At 31.6% G+C, this 25,845-nt stretch overlaps 1 protein-coding gene across 1 annotated transcript in view; it reads left to right on the top strand.

The window, feature by feature from the left end:
- The first annotated feature begins 1,761 nt into the window (after positions 1 to 1,761).
- The window catches only part of LOC127708304 (RYamide receptor-like), a 75,372-nt gene continuing 51,288 nt past the window's right edge, over positions 1,762 to 25,845 (top strand). The window contains exon 1 of the mRNA XM_052213153.1: positions 1,762 to 2,170. The gene's annotated coding sequence lies outside the window, so the exon portion shown is untranslated. The remainder of the gene's footprint in view (positions 2,171 to 25,845) is intronic.

Here is a 25,845-nt window from a genome sequence, read left to right as displayed (position 1 = left end):
TAGTGATTTAAGATTTGGAATAGGTCTTTAGGTTTTTTTTTAAAGAATCCACATCTGATTGACACCGCTGGTTGAATACACACGAGATCCTACATGTGTACTGTGTTGCACTATAAGACCCATGCGGTTTAATGTTAACTTCTTCGTTCAGCTCTAAAAGTAAGGTTAATCGAAATGTTATTCGTCGCATGCGGTGGAAGACAATTTTGATAGTATAAAATAAATGCAAATGTCACTAGTTTTCGTAGATTGGTTGACAACGGATTAAAGCAAAAGACATATATGAAGAATAAAATTTGCAAAAATATCACCTTTTATACAGGAAAATATTTAATCGATGTGATTAAACAAAGTTAATTTATATCGATTTTATTCGGTATTTTAACTTGATGACATCATGTCGATTTCATATGTAAGTACTGAGAAATGTACTTGGTGACCAATGTAGGGCTGTTTCGAATAAAAGCACTCTGGCACATGTTAAAGTAAGCATCGTATCTTTTTACATCTTTTTAAAATTGCATATTTAGGGGGTACATCAGGTACAGCTACATGTACCCTTCCCATATAGGATATACTAATTCTACATAGAAATACGATAAACGAAAATGTTTCGTCATGAAATTAAATTTATGATTACTTTTTTGTTTGTTGAGAAATCATTTAGCTGTAAAAAAATCTTTGACCTCTCTCTTTGGCATTGAAGAATACCAGGAATTAAAATGAATTAAATTGTAGTTAAACGACAATACACGGATAAACTTTCGATAGAATGGAGATGCTTGTTTAGAATGTCTCCTTGCTACTAATTTTTAGATAAATATTCCGAATTCGTCAAAATCAATTTAAAATTGACGTTTTGAAGCATTTAAATGTTCAGAAATAGGACACACTATTTTCAAAACCTCAAATATACAAGGTTGTAATACTGTAGATTTTAAAGAAGTTTTAAACAGTATTTCAAAATTGAAATTGTTGGTTGAACGAATATAGACCGTACATCCTTGCTGTAAAAGAATGGTGAGTGTCCCTTTCGGAATACCTTTTATTTTTGTGATCATTCTACTCGGATTATTCTGATGGATATGATTTTGTTGTGTTTTTTGTTTTTTCGTTTTTTAATTCCTTCATCAGATACTTCCTCTCTTAAGATTCGATCAACATTTGTTTCAATCGTTAAAATGCAATTATATAATAATTCGTTCAATTTCGACAAGCAGATTCAAGATTTTTTTAATGAAAATATATTAATAATGGCCTACAGTGTGAAAGACATTAATTATCACCTTTTAGTATACTACGTTTATCCGAAAAAGCGAACTGCAAAGTGTAAAGTTTAGAGGAGAAAGTGTTTATTTGAGAAGTATTAATAGTGTATCAAAGTTTATACAATTGCGTAAAACAATCTATCATTTTCGACAATATCCAAGATTACAAAACTATGACAATAAACATTTTGCACAGTTTTAACGGAGCATGATTATAGTACATAAATTTCATCACCCAGGAAACTCATTGTTAAGATAATGCGGTTTAAACGAGATATTCTATTGCCATACAACACAAAGACGAAAAGAACATTTACTGACGATTGTATCTTAAGAATCACATCAATGGGTTGGGTTATATGTTAATGTCATTTGAAGTATGTAAAATTATTGGTTGTGAAATTGTGTGTTCAATTCATACTAAATTATTTGTAATGCGGTTTACCTGATCAAAAGGTATTGACTTATTTCTCATTTGTCTAGCAGCTCTTTCTTCTTCAAATCATTTACACATAACAATATTGATGTCATGTCATTTGCTGAAATTAATATTACAAATAAAACTTTGACCATAATATTAGTGACATTTTAAATTCTGATTCTGTACAAAAATGTATTTATGAAATGGTGATCAAATGTTTTAAAAGGAAATAAGAAAGACAAAAAAAAAACTGTTTTCTACGTGCTTAATGAGTGTTAGATGCGATATCCCAGGGAATGTGGAAACGTTATCAGAAATACGCCGTAGAAGCAAACTATTTATTGAATCGTTTCAATAGACACTGGTAGTTCTGTATTAGGTTCCTAGAAGTTAACAGTGTTAATATGTAAATTAGTCACAACTGATTCCTGTTAACACAAGAAGATAGAATTATACAAGGACTATAACATACTAATAAAAGGTAAGATGATTTATATATTTGATACAATATGAAGTGTTTAAAAATCTTCAGTAATCATGTCCAATAATAAACTTATTTAGTCAATTATATATAAAACAAAACGTATTGTTTCTTCTATATCTTCTATTAAATTAACAAAAGGATTATAAAAAATATTTGTTTTAGATTGTTAATACATGAATAAAACTTAATAAATGAAAAATAAATATATTTTTCAAAACAAATCAAGTGAAAGCTTAAAGTGTCAGTTCTTACTTAGCGTGAATTATTTTGTTGCTTTAAACAAATATTTTAAATTAATGGTAAAATCCGAATTAACTGTCGCGCTTAACAGAATTTTTAATAAAAAAAAAATATAGAAATCTATGGAATAATCAGAGAGGTAGCACTTCTAAAAAGGACTGGCATAAAAAAAGCTTTTTTAAATTAATGATTTAAATATTCGATTAGTTTTTTTTTTGTTACTTAAAGCAGTTCTTTTCAATCCAATGCCCTCTCTTATACATGCAGTTTCAGTTTTCTGTAGGTACTCTTTGCTTTTCACGTTTAAAACTTATGGCCGTCGGTGGCTGAGTGGTCTATGAAGTTCATCTATCGTGATCATTTGCCCGTCAACTCTTAGGTTGTGATTTCGAATTCTGCTCGTCGAGGTGTGTTCGACTCCGATATTAATTGGCTAGGATTGATATTTTTCTTACCGAGGATTGGTGGTTCTTTCTGGATACTCTGACTTCCTCCACCTAGAAAACTGGCTTTTATGATATAGCTGAGGTTGCTGAAAGTGTCGCTAAACACCAATAATCAAACAAATACGATTACAATGTCTTATACGTACACATTTTCTAAAATACGCAACAAACAGTAACTTTAATATGAATAGTTGAGTAATATATATAGATTTCGGTCATCGTTTTTAATTTTTCTTAAAAGAATCATATCTTCAATTTCAAATTCATAGATTTTTCTTTAAAAAGTAAATGTTGTTGATACATATTTCCGTGTTAATGATGTAAAAAAAGTCCGTCCGTCTTTCATTGGCTTTCCCTATGATAATTAAAGCACCCATTGTTTAAATTTGTTGAAAACCTTACATGATGTCATGAACTACAAAATAATGTATATGCAATTTGTCTTAAGTTGCTAAACGTCCAGTGGCACATATTGCATGCATGTTCAGGACGATAAAGGATCGGTCATCAGGATTAATTTTATCTAACTTTCCGGGGGATATGAAAATATTAGGGGTCATCGTCTTTGCATTTGCTGTCTAAATTATTCAAGTACGACAGAGAAAAGATACATGAACAATATATGATTTTGCAGCATGACGCGGTCACGTTAGGATTATTTTGTTCTGATCTTTTTCACGCTACAGATTGAGTCTAATTGATTTCTTTCGAAAAATCGAATGTAGTGACCTAATATTTTTATATTGTTAACACGTAAATGTTAACAGCAATAACATATAAGTTTTAATCGAAATTCTGTAAATGAATTATTGAGAAAAGGCATTTTAAAGTGAAAAATGGGTCAACGTTTCAAACGGTCGGGTTGCAATAGTTGTGACTAATCAATGTAGAATGATCCAACTTGTCTACATTTTTTTCTGCTTTGAAAATTGTAGGAAGGTTTGATTACACCAAACTTGTACTCTCTTCCATAAATTTTGAAAAATATGACTTAATATAAGTTCAATGGTGTCCTCAAACAAATTCCATAAAAGCAGGTGCATTACTCTAACATATGTGCAATCACAGTTTCTATGATATGTGTTGAAAACTGTAAGAGGAGTTGATTACACAAAAAATTGTACCCTGTTTCTTAATTTTTCTGAAAAATAACCAAGTTCCTGAGTCCAGAAAGAATAAGAAAAAAATCTCCAAACAATTCCATTACAGCAGGTGCACAACTTCAACATATGTGCAACATCCTAGGAAGTGTCAGGAATTTGGGTTGACAACTTTATATGAAACAAATATCAATGCATGAAATCGTAATAAAGTATTGGCATTTCGTGAGTACTGAAGTATTTTAGGTTTATGGACCATCTAATTTACCATCAAGTTGACCTCCGAAAACTGAGTCACATGGTCATTGTCAATTTCCACCAATACTACTATAGCAGCCATTATACAGTAATCGAACAACAAATGGTTCAGACTCATGTTATACCCGTTATAATGAGCAGTCCTGTATAAATTGCGCAAATTCCCTTTTTAAAAAAGCTCAATTGTCCAAAGAATTGAAGCGCTAATGAATATTAAAAAGGCGCTAATGGCATATCAACGTCGCAGAAGGCGGGATAAAATAATCTCAATGGAATGATATGTAATTGTGCAAATAAAACCGCATGCTGAATATAATTGAGTTAACATTTCAATCATTTGTACTTTCCCTTAAAACTATAATGGCCATGTGTAGAGTATGTGGTCAATTATGACCTTGTTCAGGCGTCAATGATGACCTTGGATCTTAATTTGTTTTGTTAATACATCTGTGATCTTCTCTGTGGTCATCGTTAAAATTAATTGCAAACCTGGAACCTGTCGAGATTTGACAATATGTCAAACGCACGGGTCTTCTTTCTTGTGACAATAAGTTGTTATTGATGTGATTGTCTTAAATGATATCGTAATACTAGACACTTTTACTCCTTGTTATAAATTATCAACATAATTCATAAATTCCGCGAAAGTTGCTCCGCTTAATTTAAACTAGTGAGTCCCTCGTGTCCTATTTTTACGACGTTTGTGTTTATACTGTGATCCTTACGTGCAGGCTTATTGGAAAATCATTACCTTTGTTAAAAAAGCTAAACAACCAGGACGAGTAGTGTCATTTCTAAATAATATAACCTTAAAACTAGCCGCAAGTCGGTTGTTACTGCCTCGTTACTAAGTCACATTCTATTTGAAAAAAAATAATATGTGAGTTTTACATTATAACATAATTTAATATGTAAAAAGAAGAGAAGATACGAAGGGGACAAACAAAAACCATTAGTTCAAAAAAACAGTTTAAAGTTAGTAGACCATGACTCCGAAGGCGGGGTCAAATAATCTCCATGGAAATGAGATTTTATAGCCGCATGCTAAATATCATTTAGTTACCATGTGTTGTTCCCCTTAATCTTATCTAATCACAAATTTTAACAAATTGTTCAAGCCGCCGACGTTGACGCCGGAAACAGCACACCTAAAGTCTCGTCTCTATGCATAGTCAAAGTCGAGACAAAAACCCATAGTAAAACAAATTTTTATAACAAAGAACAATATTAAACATTAAATAATTTTAAAAAAAATGTGTAAAACTTATAATATTTATTTTGAATTCAATCTTTATTACCTAGATTCTAAGTATCACAATTCGATTTGTATGCTTACAGTATATTTAGTATCAATAAGAAGATAGATCAAAACTGCAATTATTTTTTTATAGGGGGGAGGGTATATGTAAATTTTTAATTTTAGATCAAATGCCCTCAACAGCCACATGTAGCACTGAATAGCAATTTGATTTTCGTAGAAATACATAAAATTTTTCAATAATGTTTTATTAAATTATGATATGGACTCTTTAATATTCAAATTTCAGTACGAATTGACGACTTTCCGATTTGTCCCTGTGAGTGAAACAACTACAGGGGAAATGGGTCCTTCTCTCTTTAGTTGGATACATTTGTTATTGGTTTGTTTATTCTAAGGAGTTTTCCACAAAGAAGGAGGTATGAAAAGGCCGCTTTTTTGCTTCTTGAATTCGATTCAATTGATTTATTGATCAAATAACGTCACTCCGATGTTTTAAAGACATTTATATTTTTTAATCTTTCCAAGCAGATTTAACAATAGGGTTTCAAATTTGATGCTTTTTATGCAAAACTGTCAAGATAGTCTTATTTTTAGAGCTTGTCATTCCAATATGAGCCATGACCTTATCTAAAAAAGAAATTTCACTGCAAGATGTCCTATGTAAAGATGTTTAGGTTGCCTTAACTTACATACGGACACACTGTAAAAATAAATAGATTATTAAAGTTTACAATGAACATGAAATAATTCCTTAATGATTGGGAAAGTACTCCAAGTAGTTGATTAGAACTGAATTGTTTGTAGTACATGAGGGAGGTCTGGTGCTTTGCTACCGAAAACAGAATTATGAAATTAATCACCGATTTTCCATTCTTCTTCGTTTAAATTGGAAAGTTTATATGTACATTGATTTATTATAACATCGATCAAAGTTTAGAAATGAATTATTATTCCCTATGCCTGTCAGTTAAAACTTTCATTTAACCCTCAACAATGTTTACCTCTTTGTGGGTAATGATGATTTCAAGATATTGCACCAGATACAGAAGGCAATGTGAGGTATATTATTCGTACCCGTTCGACAATGTCATTTCCTTTGTTACGACCGAGCAAATTTGACAAAACCTAACTCGAATAATATAAAGTAGGTCGTTTTCCGACAATTGTACTGTTGTAAATTTGGCCGTTAAGATTCTCATTTGAATTGTTTCACTTTTTCATTATGGGGCCTTTTAATAGCCGACTAAAGGGTATGTGGTTTTCTCATTGTTAAAGGCCGTATGGTGACCTATTATTGCTTATTGCGTGAACCCCTGAGGGTTCACGCAGTATATATTGGACGACCTCTGTAGTCTTTCGGAACACCGGAAGTCTTTTCGGAATACATATGTTCTTTTCTATGGCCAACTGCGTTATAGGTAATTAATTGATGAATATTCATTAGCGTTTTGCAGTTACTATAGAGATAAGTGTTTATCGATATTGAATGATATCCTACACCAGTAGATAATTAATTAGAGATGCATGAGTAAACGTTTTCTGAAACACAAGCTGTGTTCACAAACACAAGCTGTGTTCACATTGGAGATGAGATTTTAAGAGAAAAAAGTTACCGTCAATGGAGAGGGCGTTTTTATAATTTTAAAATCTATCCATTTTAGCAAAATTAAAATAGAGCGCATTCCATTTAAGCAGGAACATATATATTGTTAGATATAATGTTCCCAGATTTAAGCAGCTATCAAAATTCTATGTCCAGGACAGATGCGTATAGTAGAAAAATGATATCTACAATTACACTTATGAGAAAAATTAGAACCAGGGGTTATTTTTTATTTTCGTTTCAAGAGGAATGTATTAGAAAAAATATAAATTCTTTACCGTCATCAAAGTAGAAACAAAAACAAAATGAAATACGGCCTCGAAAGCCATACGGTTGCCTAAGATTGATTATATCCTATATTAATTTGAACTATAGTGGATCGTTGTCTCATTGACAATCATACCACATCTCCTTATTTTTCTATTAATCTCATAAAAAAATGCCAGTTAACCCTGGGAATTTAGACGAAATTTTAGAGGCACCTTTTGGATGTATTAAATTAGGGACATCTCTGATTAAATGCAAATATTTCGTCATATCGAAACAATTAATTAATGAATATGCGTTTGAGTCCTTAAAATTATTATTTAGATATAAAACGATTCGCGTATACTGAGTGATATTCTTTGGCGTGATGCGATGACTTTTATTTATTTAAAACTTTTGGTCGTTGCGATTAAATAAATGAAGTTTGATATATTCCTCGATGTTTGACATCACAATTATCGTAAGTTACTACTGATATGTGGTTTTCGAGAATAGATTAGCAATTGTACTAGTAATACCAGGAAGATTAGAATTATTTAGTCATGATTATTTTATCAAAATAGAGATCCGTTTGTCTTTTTTTGTGGAGGAAATATGTGAGTTTTCCAAGGGACACCTGTGTCAACTACCATCTCTAATAAATATTTTTAAATATGGCAAAGTCAATTCTTTTGTTTTGGTGCATGTATGTATATTAAACCCCTCCTCGTAATAAATAAGATTAAAAGTAAATGAGCAGGTGTCCAATCTATCATTGCAAGTTTCTGGGAATTCCATCAATTCATTTACGAGAAGTTGCAACAATCTGTATTCAAAGGCCAAGTCAAGGTTAGAGGGTCTAGTTGACAGATGCATCGAGCGTGTTTTGCGACAAAATGTGACGATATGTTAACAAGATATGCTATGTTAACATCGTTTGTAATTCATTACACACACACAAACGCAAAAACAACAGAATAGAAAATATGATTTTTCTTTAAATCAACATCCATATATATATTTAACGTCGACAGCAGATTGCAAACACAGCATTTTTTTAATTGCGTACTGGACATGAACTATTATACTGCATTGTCCATTTTATTCCTACTTCCTCCTGTCTGTCACACAAAGCGGTGGAAGATTAACTCCATTTTATCATAATATGTACAGAACTTAATAAACCTACGATCAAAATGTTTAGTAAAATTTATAATATTGTCCCCTGTTTTAATTCAATTAGAAATGAAAATAAATTTTATGCTCTATTTTCTTGTGAAGAATGTGATATATTAATAATCATGGTTAACAGTATAAGTGAAATGTATAATGAGAGAAAAAAATTAATGTCAATATATGAACTGTGAATTATTCATGACTAATATTATGATGTTATATATTATAATCAAGATATTTTCAATGCTACATGTTTGTATTGTCTTCTGTCTATCATTTTGTTATTTATATGTTTTTTTTTTATTTAGTAACAGTCCTATTGTTTGGATTTTAGACTAATACAATTCTTATTCTTATTTTTATTCTTATTCACAATCGTATAAAAGCAACAAAACATTAGCATCATTTCATTTTTGCTGATTTACAAAAGGACGAGCTAGAAATGAAAAGTGAGATTTGTTTGAACAAGTATAATGTTGTGGTTTCAAACTCTTTCACTCCAAAATTTTGGTTGGAGTTTGTTGTCTGTGGTATAAATAGATCGAGGTCAAACATATCTTGAATATAATCAAATAAGAATACAGCTTAGAATTTTGAACTATTTTCAAACTGGCAACCGAAAATAAATAATTATGATTAATTTCATTAAATTTCTTCACATTTGCATTTAGACTGTAGCCAGAAAACTAATCTTTAATTTAAAAAAACAGCACCTCAGAATGAACTTTCAGAGGCTGACTCTTATCAAGAATGTTGTCATGCTATCTTTCTGGCCAAAGAGAGTGAGCGGAGATAGACAAAGGAATAATTTAACAAGAATAGTTTGCCCCACATTGAACAGCAGTTACATTGACAATCCATGTCAGTTTCTATATCTATAGAGTGTTTCACTCGGTTTTAGTTCGTTACCCGTATTTGTTTTTGTTTAATCGAATAATAGCTATTGAACAGTGTTGCCTTTATTTATACAACAAAAATAAGGTACAACCATGGATCTTTATTTTACAATTATCTGATCTTTCGTATCAAACAGGCATTTGGGTTCACGATTGCATTTCTTTTTTTAAAGAAAGCAACTTGTATACACTTCATTTGAACTCTGGTGGATAGTTGTCCCATTCGCAATTATACCAAATTTACTTAATTTTACATAGATGAAGAACTTGCCCCCCCCCCCCCTGAAGCTACCATGCAACTTTTAACCACACTTTCCAGGTCTGACGTATAGTATTATAGAGATTTAATACATAGGAACTGGGTGCTACCGGTGCCGCCATGTTTTCCACCTAATCAACATAAAATGTGGATTGTATGAAGAATGTTTTGAAATAATAAACTCCTATATATAGCTTCAAAACATTTTGTAATTAGAGAGTAGAAATGTTTTGAAAATTGGCAAATCAGATTTAAAAATTGTCAACGGTGGCCATTTTTCATACAATCAAAGCCATGTGAGGAATATTTATAGCAGATTTTTTCATCTGACTTTTTCTCTGATATTACCAAGTAAATTTAACCAAACTATCCAGGAATAATGCATTAAATGATTTAAACACGAAATTATCATTGTGTTTCGAGTCGACGGAACACATAGCAACCGGCGACTATCTTTGATTCTGTTATGCTAATTTTCAAAAATCTTTCCATCGAAAAATACAAGATAAAATGTTTTGAACATTAGAAGAATACCGAAAACATAGCCATCTGCACATGTAGCTAAATTTGTCTGAAGCTATCTTCTCATGAACAATTAAGGATTAATTTGCAAGGTGAGCGACTCAGGCTCTAATAAGCTTCTAGTTATATTTGCCATACACACTATCTATGCGAGAAAAACCTCTAGTAGAATGAACATACATACAAGTGTACTAACTTTAATCATATACATGTACCACCTTCATTCTAGCTCTACGTGGCCTCGTTTGAGCTTAACTGAGAATTTGAGTTGATACCGAATTACTGTTGCATAAATTAATTTAAAAGACATTGATGTGCTACAACCCGCGACTTTGCTCGAATGTTTTATAACATTATGTGTTCTTTTTCCTAATTGTTAACGCATTATATGTTCATTTTAGGATACATTATAACGGTTTAGCTCCCAAAACAGAAATCTTATTATTTGTTGTAGACATTTTAAGATTTAAATGAATTTGTGCTCATTTCTTAATGAGAAACGACATGCAATAAACACATGCCATTTAAATCGAAACCATTCTTTTGTAGATGTTCAAATGATTTTCTTTATGTTAACTGGCAATTTCAATCTCTTTTAAAATTGATCAATATAGTGCTTTATGGTTTTGAATGTTATTTCAACATTATAAAATATTGAATTCCAAAATAACACACAAAAACAACAACAAAAAACAGAACACAAACGTCAGAAATGGAAATACTCATATTCAAAACAAAGATTGCTTTGAGAAAGGACGATAAAAGAAACTATCCATTTGGATAAAATTCCTTTACTTCAGAGACCGGAGGACGAGGATGCTGTGGTATGATTGCCAATGAGACACTTATTTACCAGAGACCGGAGGACGAGGATGCTGTGGTATGATTGCCAATGAGACACCTATTTACCAGAGACCGGAGGACGAGGATGCTGTGGTATGATTGCCAATGAGAGACCTATTTACCAGAGACCGGAGGACGAGGATGCTGTGGTATGATTGCCAATGTTACACCTATTTACCAGAGACCGGAGGACGAGGATGCTGTGGTATGATTGCCAATGAGACACCTATTTACCAGAGACCGGAGGACGAGGATGCAAACAAGTATAGGGCATCGTATGGCCTTCAACTACGAGCAAAACCCATACCGCATAGCATGCTATAAAGGTCCTTGTATTTATATCGTTTCAAACATAACGATGTTGTAAGAAGATGAAATGTGACAATATTTTAAATCCTTATTTATTTGTTACCAGGAAGCTAGTAAACAAAGAGTTCCAAGTGGTGAAGTTGACATCATACCTTCGTAAATTTTGCGGACCCCATCACGAGTTGTTTGACCGTTATGGAATATCTGTTTCACAGATGACGACGAATATGTTCCAACTACACTCCCGTCCCCTTCTAACCAAATATTACCTACCGAATTAGACTTATCACCGGGTTTGTACTTACATGAACAACACTACGGGTGCCACATGTGGAGCAGAATCTGCTTACCCTTTTGGAGCACCTGATTCCCCCCCCCCCCCCCCCCGGTGTTTGATGGGGTTCGAGTTGCTTAATCTATAGTTTTCTATGTTGTGTTTTGTGTACTGTTGTTTGTCTGCTGGTCTTTATTAGCCAAGGCGTTGTCAGTTTATTTTCGACTTATGAGTTTGAATGTCCCTTTGGTATCTTTCGCCTCTCTTATTAATAGTTGAAAAGTGAAAACAAAATATGCAACCACTTTAAATTAGTAACTACTCTACATATTAATCAATATTTAACTTGCCTGTGTTTTATTGTTTAACTAAATCATTTGTTTTCGTGTTGATAACTTTACAAACTGCGTAGCTACACATAGGCCTAACTTCCACCTACCAACAGACGCGCGGATATATTTACCATTTAAGCATCTATTTTGGTTGAAATTTAACTAACGTGTGTAGTTAATCTAAAGTTTATTAAAATGGCGAGAGGGAATATAAATTCCTCGGCCAAATTGTTCATTGCATTAAAAGATAATGGTTGCATTTTTTATACTATGGAAGGGGTTAAAATTAAGATCTGTTTGATTGCATCGAACAACTGGTCGCCAGCGCACAGGTATTCTAAATTGAATTAGGCTGTGAATCGTCATTAATGTAGGATATTTTTCTACGATATAGTGTGGCCTTTCTACTTTTGATAAAATGCTTTGTAAAAACTGAAAAAGAAATAGATTTTACATTAGATTCTTGCAGAAAACTGATACATGTTTTTATTTTGAGATGCAAAGTATGAGAATGGCACATGAGACTATTGGTGCTCAAAACTGAAGAAACAAAACTACACGTTCCATTTACACGCACAGTTTTCAAAAATCAATTAATTCAAGGGACGCTTCATATTTATGACCATGAATAAACATCAGCTGATATATACTTATTTTTTTCATATATTTACGGATTTATGAAAACACACAGAGAATTTCGTAAAACGGTGTCCACAGCTGGTAGCCTTGATATGCAACAATCCATCTTTCGATTAGAATTTTAATTCTGATAGCAACTATATGCTATATGGACCCGTAGACCCTAAAACTGCGCGGATCAGTACGATTATTACCTAGGGACAGATATTATATTTCTAAACTTCGATGTTCGAATTTGAAGTTACCTATTGAGACGGGGAGATGGGCGGGGATTGCGAGGGAAAATAGAATATGTACATTATGTAATGAGGGAATAGGTGATGAGTTTCATATATTGTTTACATGTAAAAATGCTGATGTTTCTGCTCTTAGATCAAAGTTTATACCAAAGTATTATGTAATGAACCCAAGCAAGAACAAATTTACCGGTCTGCTGTCTTTATGTAACGTACAAGTACAAAAGAAATTATCAATTTTCGTAAAGAAAATTATGAAATACTTTAACTAATTATATCAATTGTCTCTTATAACATACTATGTATTTGTGTTTTTTTCTGTCCTGTCTCGGTTTGTATTATCTTATGTTTGTAATTATATTGTCCTCTTGTACACCTGTATGTGTCTGAGGTTATCAATAAAATCTTGAAATCTTGAAAGTACAGAAATAGGGATTAATACAACTGATCAAACTGATCATATATTTTATGAGAAGGTATTCGTTTAAAAGTTCGATTACGAATACGGTCACACTATTCTTTCGTTCTTTAAACTTTCATTTTGAGATTTTCAAACCAAAAACTAATCGCTCATTGAACTGTATATATATATATATATATATATATATATATATATATATCTTTTCCGCAAATTTATTGTTTTCTGTTTGATATTAAATTAATATTACAGATCCATTTTGTTACATCTGGTGATCATTTTATTTGACAATCGCCAATGGCAGTCAGCAGGGTTTAAGAACATTCGTTGTTCGACCTGCTAGTCAAATGCGTTTTGTTAAAATATACTTTTGTCACTTTTTAAGTCTTTTGGAAAATATTGTTTGTGCTGTATTTAGACCCCTTTACCAAGAAATTTGTTTTGCATGCACACGTATAAAAATTGCGGTTTTTATCCAACGCAATCATAGGTTTGAACGTTGTTTTCAATTTAGACTTGTATATATATCATAGGTTTGAACGTTGTTTTCAATTTAGACTTGTATATATATATATATATATATACAAGTCTAAATTGAAAACAACGTTCAAACCTAAACCTATGATTGCGTTGGATAAAAACCGCAATTTTTATACGTGTGCATGCAAAACAAATTTCTTGATAGAGGGGTCTAAATACAGCACAAACAACATTTTCCAAAAGACCAAATGAGTGAAAAAGTATAACTTAACAAAACGCATTTGACTAGCAGGTCGAACAACTGATGTTCTTAAACCCTGCTGACTGCCATTGGCGATTGCCAAATAAACGGATCACAAGATGTAACAAAATAGATCTTTTTATTAATTTATTACCCAACAGAAAACAATAAACTTGCGGAAAAGATGATATACCGCAAACACGAGGTGCAAAAATGTGTACACCATATCCGGATTTCGACAATTAATGTCTCTTCAGTGATGTTAGAATTCGAAACGGTATTTGGAAGGCCATATAATTTACCTCAATTTAGGATAGACTCTTCAATTTTGAAAGAGTCAAAATAGGATGAACGGATCATATAAACCCGAAGGCAAATATAATACAAGCCCAAACGAAAAAATATAAACAAGTCTAAATTGAAAACAACGTTCAAACCTATGATTGAGTTGGATAAAAACCGCAATTTTTATACGTGTGCATGCAAAACAAATTTCTTGATAGAGGGGTTTAAATACAGCACAAACAACATTTTCCAATATATATATACAAGTCTAAATTGAACGCAATCATAGGTTTGAACGTTGTTTTCAATTTAGACTTGTATATATATATATGGTTTGAACGTTGTTTTCAACGTTCAAACCTATGATTGCGTTGGATAAAAACCGCAATTTTATACGTGTGCATGCAAAAACAAATTTCTTGTTAGAGGGGTCTAAATACAGCACAAACAACATTTTCCAAAAGACCAAAAAAGTGAAAAAGTATATTTTAACAAAACGCATTTGACTAACAGGTCGAACAACAAATGTTCTTAAACCCTGCTGACTGCCATTGGCGATTGCCAAATAAACGGATCACAAGGTGTAATAAATGGATCTTAATATATATACAAGTGTTTTCAATTTAGACTTGTATATATATATATATATATATATATATATATACATATATATACAAGTCTAAATTGAAAACAACGTTCAAACCTATGATTGCGTTGGATAAAAACCGCAATTTTTATACGTGTGCATGCAAAACAAATTTCTTGGTAGAGGGGTCTAAATACAGCACAAACAACATTTTCCAAAAGACCAAATGAGTGAAAAAGTATATTTTAACAAAACGCATTTGACTAGCAGGTCGAACAACTGATGTTCTTAAACCCTGCTGACTGCCATTGGCGATTGCCAAATAAACGGATCACAAGTTGTAACAAAACAGATCTTATTATTAAATTATTACCAAACAGAAAACAATAAACTTGCGGAAAAGATGGTATACCGCAAACATGATAGACTCTTGAATTTTGAAAGAGTCAAAATAGGATGAACGGATCATATAAACCCGAAGGCAAATATAATACAAGCCCAAACGAAAAAATATAAACAAGTCTAAATTGAAAACAACGTTCAAACTTATGATTGCGTTGGATAAAAACCGCAATTTTTATACGTGTGCATGCAAAACAAATTTCTTGGTAGAGGGGTCTAAATACAGCACAAACAACATTTTCCAAAAGACCAAATGAGTGAAAAAGTATATTTCATCCTATTTTGACTCTTTCAAAATTCAAAGTCTATCCTAAATTGAGGTAAATTATATGGCCTTCCAAATACCGTTTCGATTCCTAACATCACTGAAGAGACATTAATTGTCGAAATCCGGATATGGTGTACAAATTTTTGCACCTCATGTTTGCGGTATACCATCTTTTCCGCAAGTTTATTGTTTTCTGTTTGGTAATAATTTAATAATAAGATCTGTTTTGTTACAACTTGTGATCCGTTTATTTGGCAATCGCAAGGCAGTCAGCAGGGTTTAAGAACATCAGTTGTTCGACCTGCTAGTCAAATGCGTTTTGTTAAAATATACTTTTTCTCTCATTTGGTCTATATATATATATATATATACCCTCAATTAATATCGGGCCGGGCAATTGAATTTTTGATGTTCTCAGGAACTGTAGCAGTTCTGAAGAATATTATATTAAAAATATTCTTATCAACAAAAAAATCTTATTAGAAAGAAACTAATTAGCTGGATTGATTGTATGTAATTGATAAAACAAATGAACAAACTTTATGATATTTGCTGGCAAGCTGCACTTACAGTTCACTTCTTACATAACACTTAAGATATATACCCAGTACTTTACGTCTACTTGAGTTGTCATATTCGACTTTCGCTTATTTTCATTTGTATATAGAAAAACGAACGAAGAGTGTGTGAGCGGTTATTCCTTCCTCTGCACTAATTCATACCCTTCCCTTCAAGTTGCTTATTATTTTTTAATTAAAGAAACATGTGTTCGAATGCTCATCACAGGTGACATTCAATTATACATTTTTGGCTTTATGACCGCATAAAAAAGAGATCATGGATTGAAGTAACGCAAAGAAAACATACAGTTTTCAGTACTGTACTATAAAACAACATTTTGTCAAATACCGTGCAAAAATCGTAAATTGAACATTCTACGACTGCATCACTTGGAATTTTCAATTTCGGAAGGGGCCAGGTTCCCTCCTCAAAATAAACATTTATATTGACCTCAATGTTTATACTACTAGGTTTGTGTTTTTCTTGGTTGTTAACGCGCTCTTTGCATAAAGTCTGTTTAAACACTTTTGAAAGGTGCTTTGTCTACTTCCCTTTTTATTACCTAATTAAACGGCAAGCATATAACATTCCTGTATGTAGTTCAATATGAAATTTGACAAAGGTCAGATGATACATTATTCATTGACGATTATTGGTCCAAAATTCTTATTTTTTTTAAAAGGACAGTAGATTTCGAATACAAAATATCGTCAAAGACGAGACAAACAAAATCTGATACAACAACTGGTATACATACGAAATCATACTCTAGCTTTATTTTTTTATTCTTTTTAAAATTTTGTTTATAATTTTTTTTATCCATATTCCAGTTACCAGTTCCAAAGAAGAAGTGGCAAACTATTTTTTGTAATAATACCATAATATCAACGAAAAATCTATTTTTTTTATGACCTTATGTTATTCAAGCAGTTACCAGTCATAAAATCCATGCCTTTCAAATATGCCTGGAACATAATTTTTCATACATAAAGGTGTTCATCCTGTTGATGTATAGAATCATTTAAGACAGACAATTAGATACCATAAACATACTAATGTATACACAGATCAGAGAGCTTGTTTTTCTATATGATATAAAAACTAAAAAACTGGTTATATTGACAAAATGTTAAGGCCATAGACAAACGTAGTTAATAATAATAATTGTCATTTTGGTAATTTACAAAGACCCACTCTATTTGATCAGCTAAATACTTGTATATAGAACAGAACATGCAGTTTGCAAATGTGCAATTGTACTCTGTAAAAAAAATTACATGAATGATTGCACTAATCAAATAAATCATTGTATGCACGGAGTTTGAAAGCTTTACAATAAGCCAATGGCAAAAGATCATCATAAAAGCGATAAAAAAAATATTACAAAGGAAACTAAAAACTGTTAATTATAGTGCGTAGACCTGCACAACTAAAATTTGTAATAAGTAAGATCATACTTATACATCCTCTTCCTGAAGAACACTTCTATGCTGACAAGATAGACATGTGAATATTTGTATGATAAATGTAAATGTGGATCAAAAGTCTTTGATGTAAGTCATAAGTATTTGTATTTCCTCAATTAAGTTTTATCGGGATTTTTTACTTTTAATACCTTTCTTTTTACCTTAAGCCTTTAGATCAAATAAATGGAATATTAGGGTGCAAACCAATACATTAAACTAAGCAGATTGAAATGAATTCGTGTCATGTTTACTTTTAGACCTATAATTGCTATTCCAGAGATGGAATAGCTGATTAAACATCAAATCGTTTAACTTAACGTGAAATCGTTGTACCTTGCAATAGGGATCACTGATAAACTAGAGACAAAATGCTTCTATTCATTTGATAACTGATTCTACATAGTGTCATGATGTAAGCCAGCTATGATCAGTGCACCAAATAGGATTTATCTGTATAAGAACAAGGATTTTGTGTGAAACTACCATCTGAAATTTCTTTTAAGAAATATTGTCCGTGTGCAAAATGTGATGAAAACCAGGTAAAAAAGGTACACAAATCACCAGAGATTATGGCTGAGATAAATCGTCTCTTGGGAGTGGAACAAGTGGGAGGTTTAGCAAAGCTATTCAACAGAAAAGGCTACTTCGTCGAAAAGTAGACTGTTCTTCCCTTTATGTTGCTTTACATGAATAGCAAATATTGATATCATTCGCACTCGCATTTTACCCTACCTACTTTTGAAAACCTAAATACTAAGTCCTGTTACATTATATTAGCTGTTTAAAAATCTAGCACTGGGCAACATTCAAAACTGGGGAAAGGACGTTTATCTCCTTTTATTCAAGTTCAACTAGTTTTAGGTACTTATAATTGTAGCCTTACATTCTAACTTTTTTAATATATGATTGTAAACTGAGGTTGTCTTTTTTCTAATTAAGTTTGATAAATTAGTGAATAATTGGTATCTATTTACGGTGTTCGACTGAAATATAAATTTGAATGCATAATATACTTAGTCTAGTCAACAATAACAAAAAAAAAACGATAAACATCAATGCATGTTACATATACTATATGAAGTTGGATGCACGATACCAAGTTAAACAAAATACTCACTTTGTCTAATATTTGATTAAGGAAAAAAAACACACGATTTTTATATCGCAATTTCATTGATTTTAAAAAAGTCATTTTTCTCTTAAAAAATCAAAAAACAGTATCAAAACTTAAAACTTAAAACATAAACATGATCTGATTAACATTTTGAATGTCTTCGCTTTCAATACTGATATATAATGTCAGATATTTGTCTACATTCTCATCTTCGAAATTGAGTGCCGTGTTTAAGGCTTTATTAACATTTTCAGATTTTCTCGGTTTGCAACTTGGTCAGATTTTCTGTATCATATGGATTTTCTGCACAATTGAATGTTTGTCATTGGATAATTTAAAACAGTTTATCGTATTAATTATTTTGTATGATAAATTTGATAAAAAAACAAGTGAATCGTTACATTTGTTGATTAGTATAGTTATATCCAAACTTTAGTGTGATAAAGGATCGATATTTGATACGTCGATAACTAAATATGCTTACTTGTACCGATTATCAACTTGTCTGCATATTGATATTGTAAAATATCAGCTGCGAATCACAATATGAAGCTTTTTGTTGAGTCACCGTAGCGAACGAGTTCAAATAGGCTTCATGTTATGTCGAGCAGTTGAAATTTTACAATATCAATATGCAGACAACATGATAATCGGTTTATCGGATTGTATTTGTGAATTTTGAAGGATAGAAACAAGTGTTTTCTTTGTTTCACCAGAAAACCGGAAGATGACTTAATAACTTCGGGTCAAACTTATCAATTCAAACTTATCAACGTCGGTTTATTCATTATGATGTCGTTAATATGTCCGGGTCAAAATTATTTAGGTCGGATCCACGTATTTGACGTCACAAAGCCGTGCTATGCAATTTTATCAAGAGCTGAGCAGAATAAAACAAACAGTGGGAACATCGCTAAATGAAGTTGCGTCTTTAATGATTCTGCTTATGCAGTTATGACTTTAAATGAATATACTTATGAAGTTACATCTAAAACTGAATATACTTATGACATTAAGTCTTTAACTGAATGTGCTTATGAAGTTTCGTCTTTAACTGAATATACTTTTAAAGTTACGTCTTTAACTGAATATACTTATGAATTTACGTCTATAACTGAATATACTTATGAATTTACGTCTTTGACTGAATATGCGTATAAAGTTACTTCTTATATACTCTTTAAGTTAACAAGTCAAGATAATTCGAAAAAAAAAACGAAACGCAGATTGAACAATTTGTGTAAAAGGAAATTATAAAATGCTTTATAAATTTGATTAACAGTATAAAGATATGCTATAAAAAGGTTTTAAAATCATTCTATTGTTTCGTAGATATATGAATTGCTTTTGTTAATATAGCAATCTATACAACTAGAATCCAGCTTCTATCAACATACTTTACTTATAGGAGTAAAAATGAAACATTAGGAGGCAATCTAAAAAAAATCACACAATTATCTCTATTTTGATACTTCGTCAGCAATATTTGACATTAAAATCTGTTAAAAAAAACCCACAAAGGACGTTAAGCACACAACAATCAATCAATTAGAACAGTCAATCAAGATTAAAAGTACAGTTCCTAAAGACTCGACCCTATAAAAATGAATGAATAAAGCAATAATTATGCAATTGTATATCAACAAATTATCAAAACGTCATATTAAATGGGGAGAGAAAAATCTCAACGATAACAATAAATAAACAATTTCTTTTTTATTACGCTTCAATCTTGACATTAAGTAAACATCAGATCGAACGCCTTATTTTGCTATAGCTAGGAATAGATATAGTAAAATAAATTGAGAGAATTCCGCAAATACACACAAGTCATCACCATTGCTTACATTAATGGAACAAGGATTTGATAGTAATCCATAACGAAGTTTCATTAATCTATGGAACCTCATCTTCGTGTTCGATCAAGTCCATCTGTGTTTTGTGGTGTGACATTCTGATTTTTTGTTTAAGTAATTGCATAATTTTGTTTACAAATTTTTATAACAAATCTAGTTATAACATTTCTTTGTTGTAATGTTGATCAAATTATCGTAGAATCATACAAGATAGTTTTATTTCGACAAAACACTTGTCTCCTAGCTCTGTTTCCTCAGTTAAAAGGATATAGTACAGTGCAAGTGTAAGCAAACTATCTATTTCCACGAAAGTAAACATGTCGTAACATAATTTTGCTAAGTTTCCATCTATTCAAATGAATGCAATGCAAATTGTAAGACATTTTGTATTTTCTTCTCATATAAAGAAAAGCTAAGTTCATGTTTTGTAATGGAAAAAGGAAACTCCCTAAGACAAATCTGATTAAAAAAAAGTAATTAGAAAATACATAAAAAGACATAGATCGAAGTAGTTCTGTCGGGAAAAATTCCTAAGTAAAATTAAGGTGATTTTGCATGTGAAACTTCCAAATATGTAGAAATGGAAGAGTCCATGGTATGCAATGCAGAACCTTTTAAAAAAGATACGTGCAACTTTTCATGTTTAATTTGTAAAGTTTTTGCCTATTCTAATGTAAAATACAAGATAATTCCGACAACAAACTTCATATCGGGTAAATAAGATCAACTGCACAACTCCACATACTGTGAAGATATTCAGTCAAGTCTACAGTTTCATTCCTTTGTGAACTGTGCATTTATGTTTACAAACTTTCTCATATATAGAATTAATAAAGTTCATGGTTGCTATAAAATCAATCTGACTATCAACAAAAAAAAATTGAAGTGGACAACAATGAATAATGTGAGCTAATAAGTCAAATTCGTGCCATTCCGTTATACATTGAAAGAGATTTGGGATTGACAATTATTTGTCAAGAACGGGCAGACAGAAATGCAATCATTCAGACAGACACGGAAAGGAAAGGACGAAATAATATTTCTCAAAATATATACAGAGGTTGTATATAACCATAGAAGATAAAACTTCTTGATTCAAATCTTAAGTTTAGATATATTATTCTATTTCAAATCATTCTATCTACACAGAAGTCAGAAGATATATCGGTGAGGGATAGTAAAAAAGGTAAGGAAAAAACTAACACCATGACAACAATAAAAAAAAGCTTTAAAACATAAAACAATAAAAAGTATAATAACGGATAAAAGAGAGAATCCAAACCAAAATTCTAAGAATTACTGCCGATTATCCATTACTTTCTAAATCTTTTTTAGCGTATCATGCCGTAAATTTCAATTTTTCGTATCTTAAAAACTAAAACGGTTTCCCTCACTTTATTTTCATTCGTATTCTCTCAAGCACTTTTAGTTTATTCTTAAAGCCTCGATAACGCGTAAAAGTATATATCATGAATCTCAATTTCAAACACATTTATGCTATAAATATTACTTGATATTCATTCAATAAAATATTGCATGCATGATCAACTGGTAAATCATTCTAATCAGCGGCCCTAAAGGTCATCTAATAAATTGATACGTATACATATTACGTGCGTGTGTCAAGACATTTGAAAATCTGTTATTGTATGAAACACTGATAATGACAACATTAAAAGCAGACGGGACTGAAATCAAATGCACATTGTATTCTAGTAGTAGAACCATTTATCTTTATATCTTATTCGTAGGTTCTCGTTTAAATTTTGTAAATAGATTAATTACATCTATGAATGTAAATATGGAAATAGGAAATGTTGCACGACTTTCAATGATACGAGTTTTTTCAATGACAAAACAGGACAAAATATCAAACACCTACAAGTTACTGCGCTTACTTTATCAATGAGCAAACACACACACAGTAAAGTACCCTTAAACAAAAAATAGAACAACTTAAAAAGGATAACAGAAGATAAAGAAGGCGTAATTATTGTTAATAAGGAGACATAGTTTAAATCGGACCCCCACCCACTAAAAACAACGTTTATATGTGTTACACTTCAAGTGAAAATTTTCCCTCGGTTAAAGTATTTAACCTTTTAATATTGTCATGAGGAATTGACTATATAAATGCGATTTCACATCATAAAGAATTTAATAATAACTTAAATATGGTCTGATTTATAATTGACAATTTGGGTTTGGGACCAAAAATTCAATAACATCTTTTTCGTTATATTTTGAAAAATCACCGAGCGTGGGCACCGCTTATAATATATCTGTTTTATTTTTTTTTAAAACGGACATGTGTAAACACTCATAACACAAATAAATAGCAAAAAAATCAGCTAATTCTTACATAATATGAATAAGATTAACCTCTGTGAGACTACAACCCAACTTCATGAGTTGGCCACTCTACAACACTAGAGTTTATATGTTATTCAATGATGTACATTTCGGTACTCAAGAGCTCTAAAACAACCAATGTTTAGATTGAATGCTGTTTAACGCAACTTTCAGCACTATTGGCTATTTCGTGGTGGTCAGTTTTTTATTGGTGGAGGAAGCCGGAGTGCCCGGCGAGAACCACCGACTTTCGCCAGGAAAACTGACAATCCTTAAATTGCCAATTAAGATTGGAGTCGAACGCAACTGCAACGTGCGGTGTTCGAACTCAAAACCTAAGTATTGACAGACTAGTACCAATCTTTAGAAAGCCTTGAATAAATGTTTATACATTCAATGGGCGTAGTTAAGTAAAAACTGTTAGAGAAAACCTGATATGGAACATGAAACCATATAAAATAGAAATAATCCCTAACTTGCTTTGTTGTCTTCCTATTTTTAGCTCAATGCTGTATTACGGATTGTCCTCTGGTTTTTGCACAACTGACGAAAAATAATTATTCTACATGCGAACATGGTGCATAAAATAAACCTTGAATTCAATTAGTATCTTAAACTCAGTCCAATGGCAACAAAAACACCTACTTAAAACTCTAACTTACACCAAAATGTTGAATGAACTTATAATTTTTCACCACATTTGTCTGCTGAAGAGAAAGACTTGGCCAGCAGCTTCATCGTGATGAATTGTTACGTGTGAGCATTTTTCAGATCTGTCATACATCTATTTCCTGTTATCCGATACTTTGAATTACGAGTTGAGTATGCCAAGCTATCGCGACAAACGCGTGCATTCTTGTTTTTAGTTAAATCAGGGAAAGAAATGAAACTTTCACAAAAAAAATAATAAATTGAAGGCTACACACCTTCATGCTTGTGGATAGTCTACATTTGCCAAAACTTAACCAAATATACTTCGCAAAAGTTGATTGATTATAATTTTTCACCTTCTTTTTTATTTATAAATGTTTATTTTACACAGTATGGGATTAACATTGTTTATCATATTCGGTATTATATTATCTAAAAACACATGAATGTTTAGTCATTGCTAAATTATATTAACTACTATTTTAAAAGTGTACACACGGAACTTAATTGAAATAATTATATTGGTTTACTTTCGTAGCATACACCATCAAGAATAATATTCATATCAATAATAAAGTTGCATAATAAGAAACGGCTTTCAGCTTCGCATCTTCAGTAGAGTACTAGGTTTTCATTTCCTCACTGTCATGCTTAATTCGCAGAGAAGAATAGAAAACCGTTGTTAATTAATTCAGTTCCTGACATGTTTGTAGGTTTTGTTGCGTGTTTTATTGTATTTGTTGTTCATTTTAACATAACTTTGAGATGAACGATTTATTAAATGTAAACTCAAGAAAGAAAGTGCAAAATAAAGATCTGAATGCATCAATCTTCTTACTACTCAATCAGCGCATGCGTCAAGTTGCTAAATAGTAATCACAGCAGTTAAATCTGTTAAAAGTACGAAACAAAATAAAATAACGTTTCAGCGTTATTTAAATAGAATTATACATCTCAGACGGCCGTACGGTGTTCATTAGTAGCTCGAGCTAGCTGACATATGTATGATAAAAACGTAAGAATTCCGGTATCACACAAAGCAGCGACGAGGCAACAGTTGTACAACTGGAAAAATCATAAACAATACATAATTAGCTGGGCGAGTAATTTAGTAAAAAGGCGAAATGTGTACAAACTCATCAAAAAGAAATTCTATCTCGGATTATAAGTTTTATATTACTGTTCCATGGAATATACCTAGTGTGGAGGAACATGCTATAAAAATCAGATTAGAAAAACCACTTCTCTTTAATACTAGTAATGTTGACACCAAACAGATGCGGATCCAAACCCCTCCCACTTGCGTTTATACATATTTTCTGATTTTTGACTCAAGGGCCCCTTCACCTTATTTTTTTAAATCCTGGATCCGCCACTAACATGTACCCCAAACTTCATTCAGCATAACTTCACGGTCCGTAAAGAATCTATGAAAGTTTATTGTGATCATTGAATGTACTGAAAATGCATGAAATATTTGCAACTGAGCGTTCAGCAAAAAAAATCATTAATTTGATAGATTTAACAAATTCTTCAACCTAATGGCTACTTAAAATAATATTGCTAAATATATATACACATTGATTTGTGACTTTAATACAACAGTGTCAAAGAAAAATTCAAAGAGTTCATTTCATGGCTTTTTGTTTTTCCCAAATCGCCTTTGTATAAATGTAGACTGTCGTATGCAACCTTTGTTTTTCCACTGAAAGTAATCCGGGGAGAGCCTTGAAAAAATCTATTTATATTTTATATGTTTGTGTTTTATCCCAAAATCAGGACCCCGTCAGTGGTTGTCTTTCTTATATGTTAATGTACCGTCATTTATGAAATTTGGTGTTGGTGGCATCTCGTTGATAGTCTCTGCAATTTTATTTACTATACTTGATGGACATAAAACGATAAGTAAGAAATTGACATTTAGTAAAGACACTTGTCTGTTGTTGAAGACCGTATATTGACCACTAGATATATTTTATGTGTGTGTTGGGTTGCTGTCTCATTGACATACAGATATTCATATTGATATCATTGAATATCATTTTCGACAACTGATTGTAAATTTTACACTGCGTGTAAGGTAACTTGTAAAAAGAATCTATTATTTTAATATCAGTAGATAATAGTAACGTTGAAAAATTTTGATTGAATTTGCTATGGATCAAGTGTAATTACGCATGTTTTCTCCATTCTGTAATGCATACTTTGCTTTTAGATGCATACATTTATAGATTTACAGATATCGGGACAAAGATTCCAATACAGATTATATAATATAAAAGTGCAACACAATATAGGTTTGTTTTAATCGCTTTTATAGTGCAAGGCTTGAACGAACTTGCAGTGAGTTGT

This window comes from Mytilus californianus, unplaced genomic scaffold (assembly GCF_021869535.1).
Source record: "Mytilus californianus isolate M0D057914Y unplaced genomic scaffold, xbMytCali1.0.p SCAF_7, whole genome shotgun sequence".
NCBI classification, from domain to species: Eukaryota; Metazoa; Mollusca; class Bivalvia; order Mytilida; family Mytilidae; genus Mytilus; species Mytilus californianus.
Note: the sequence above shows the minus strand (reverse complement) of the source record. Positions and strands in the feature narration are given on the sequence as shown.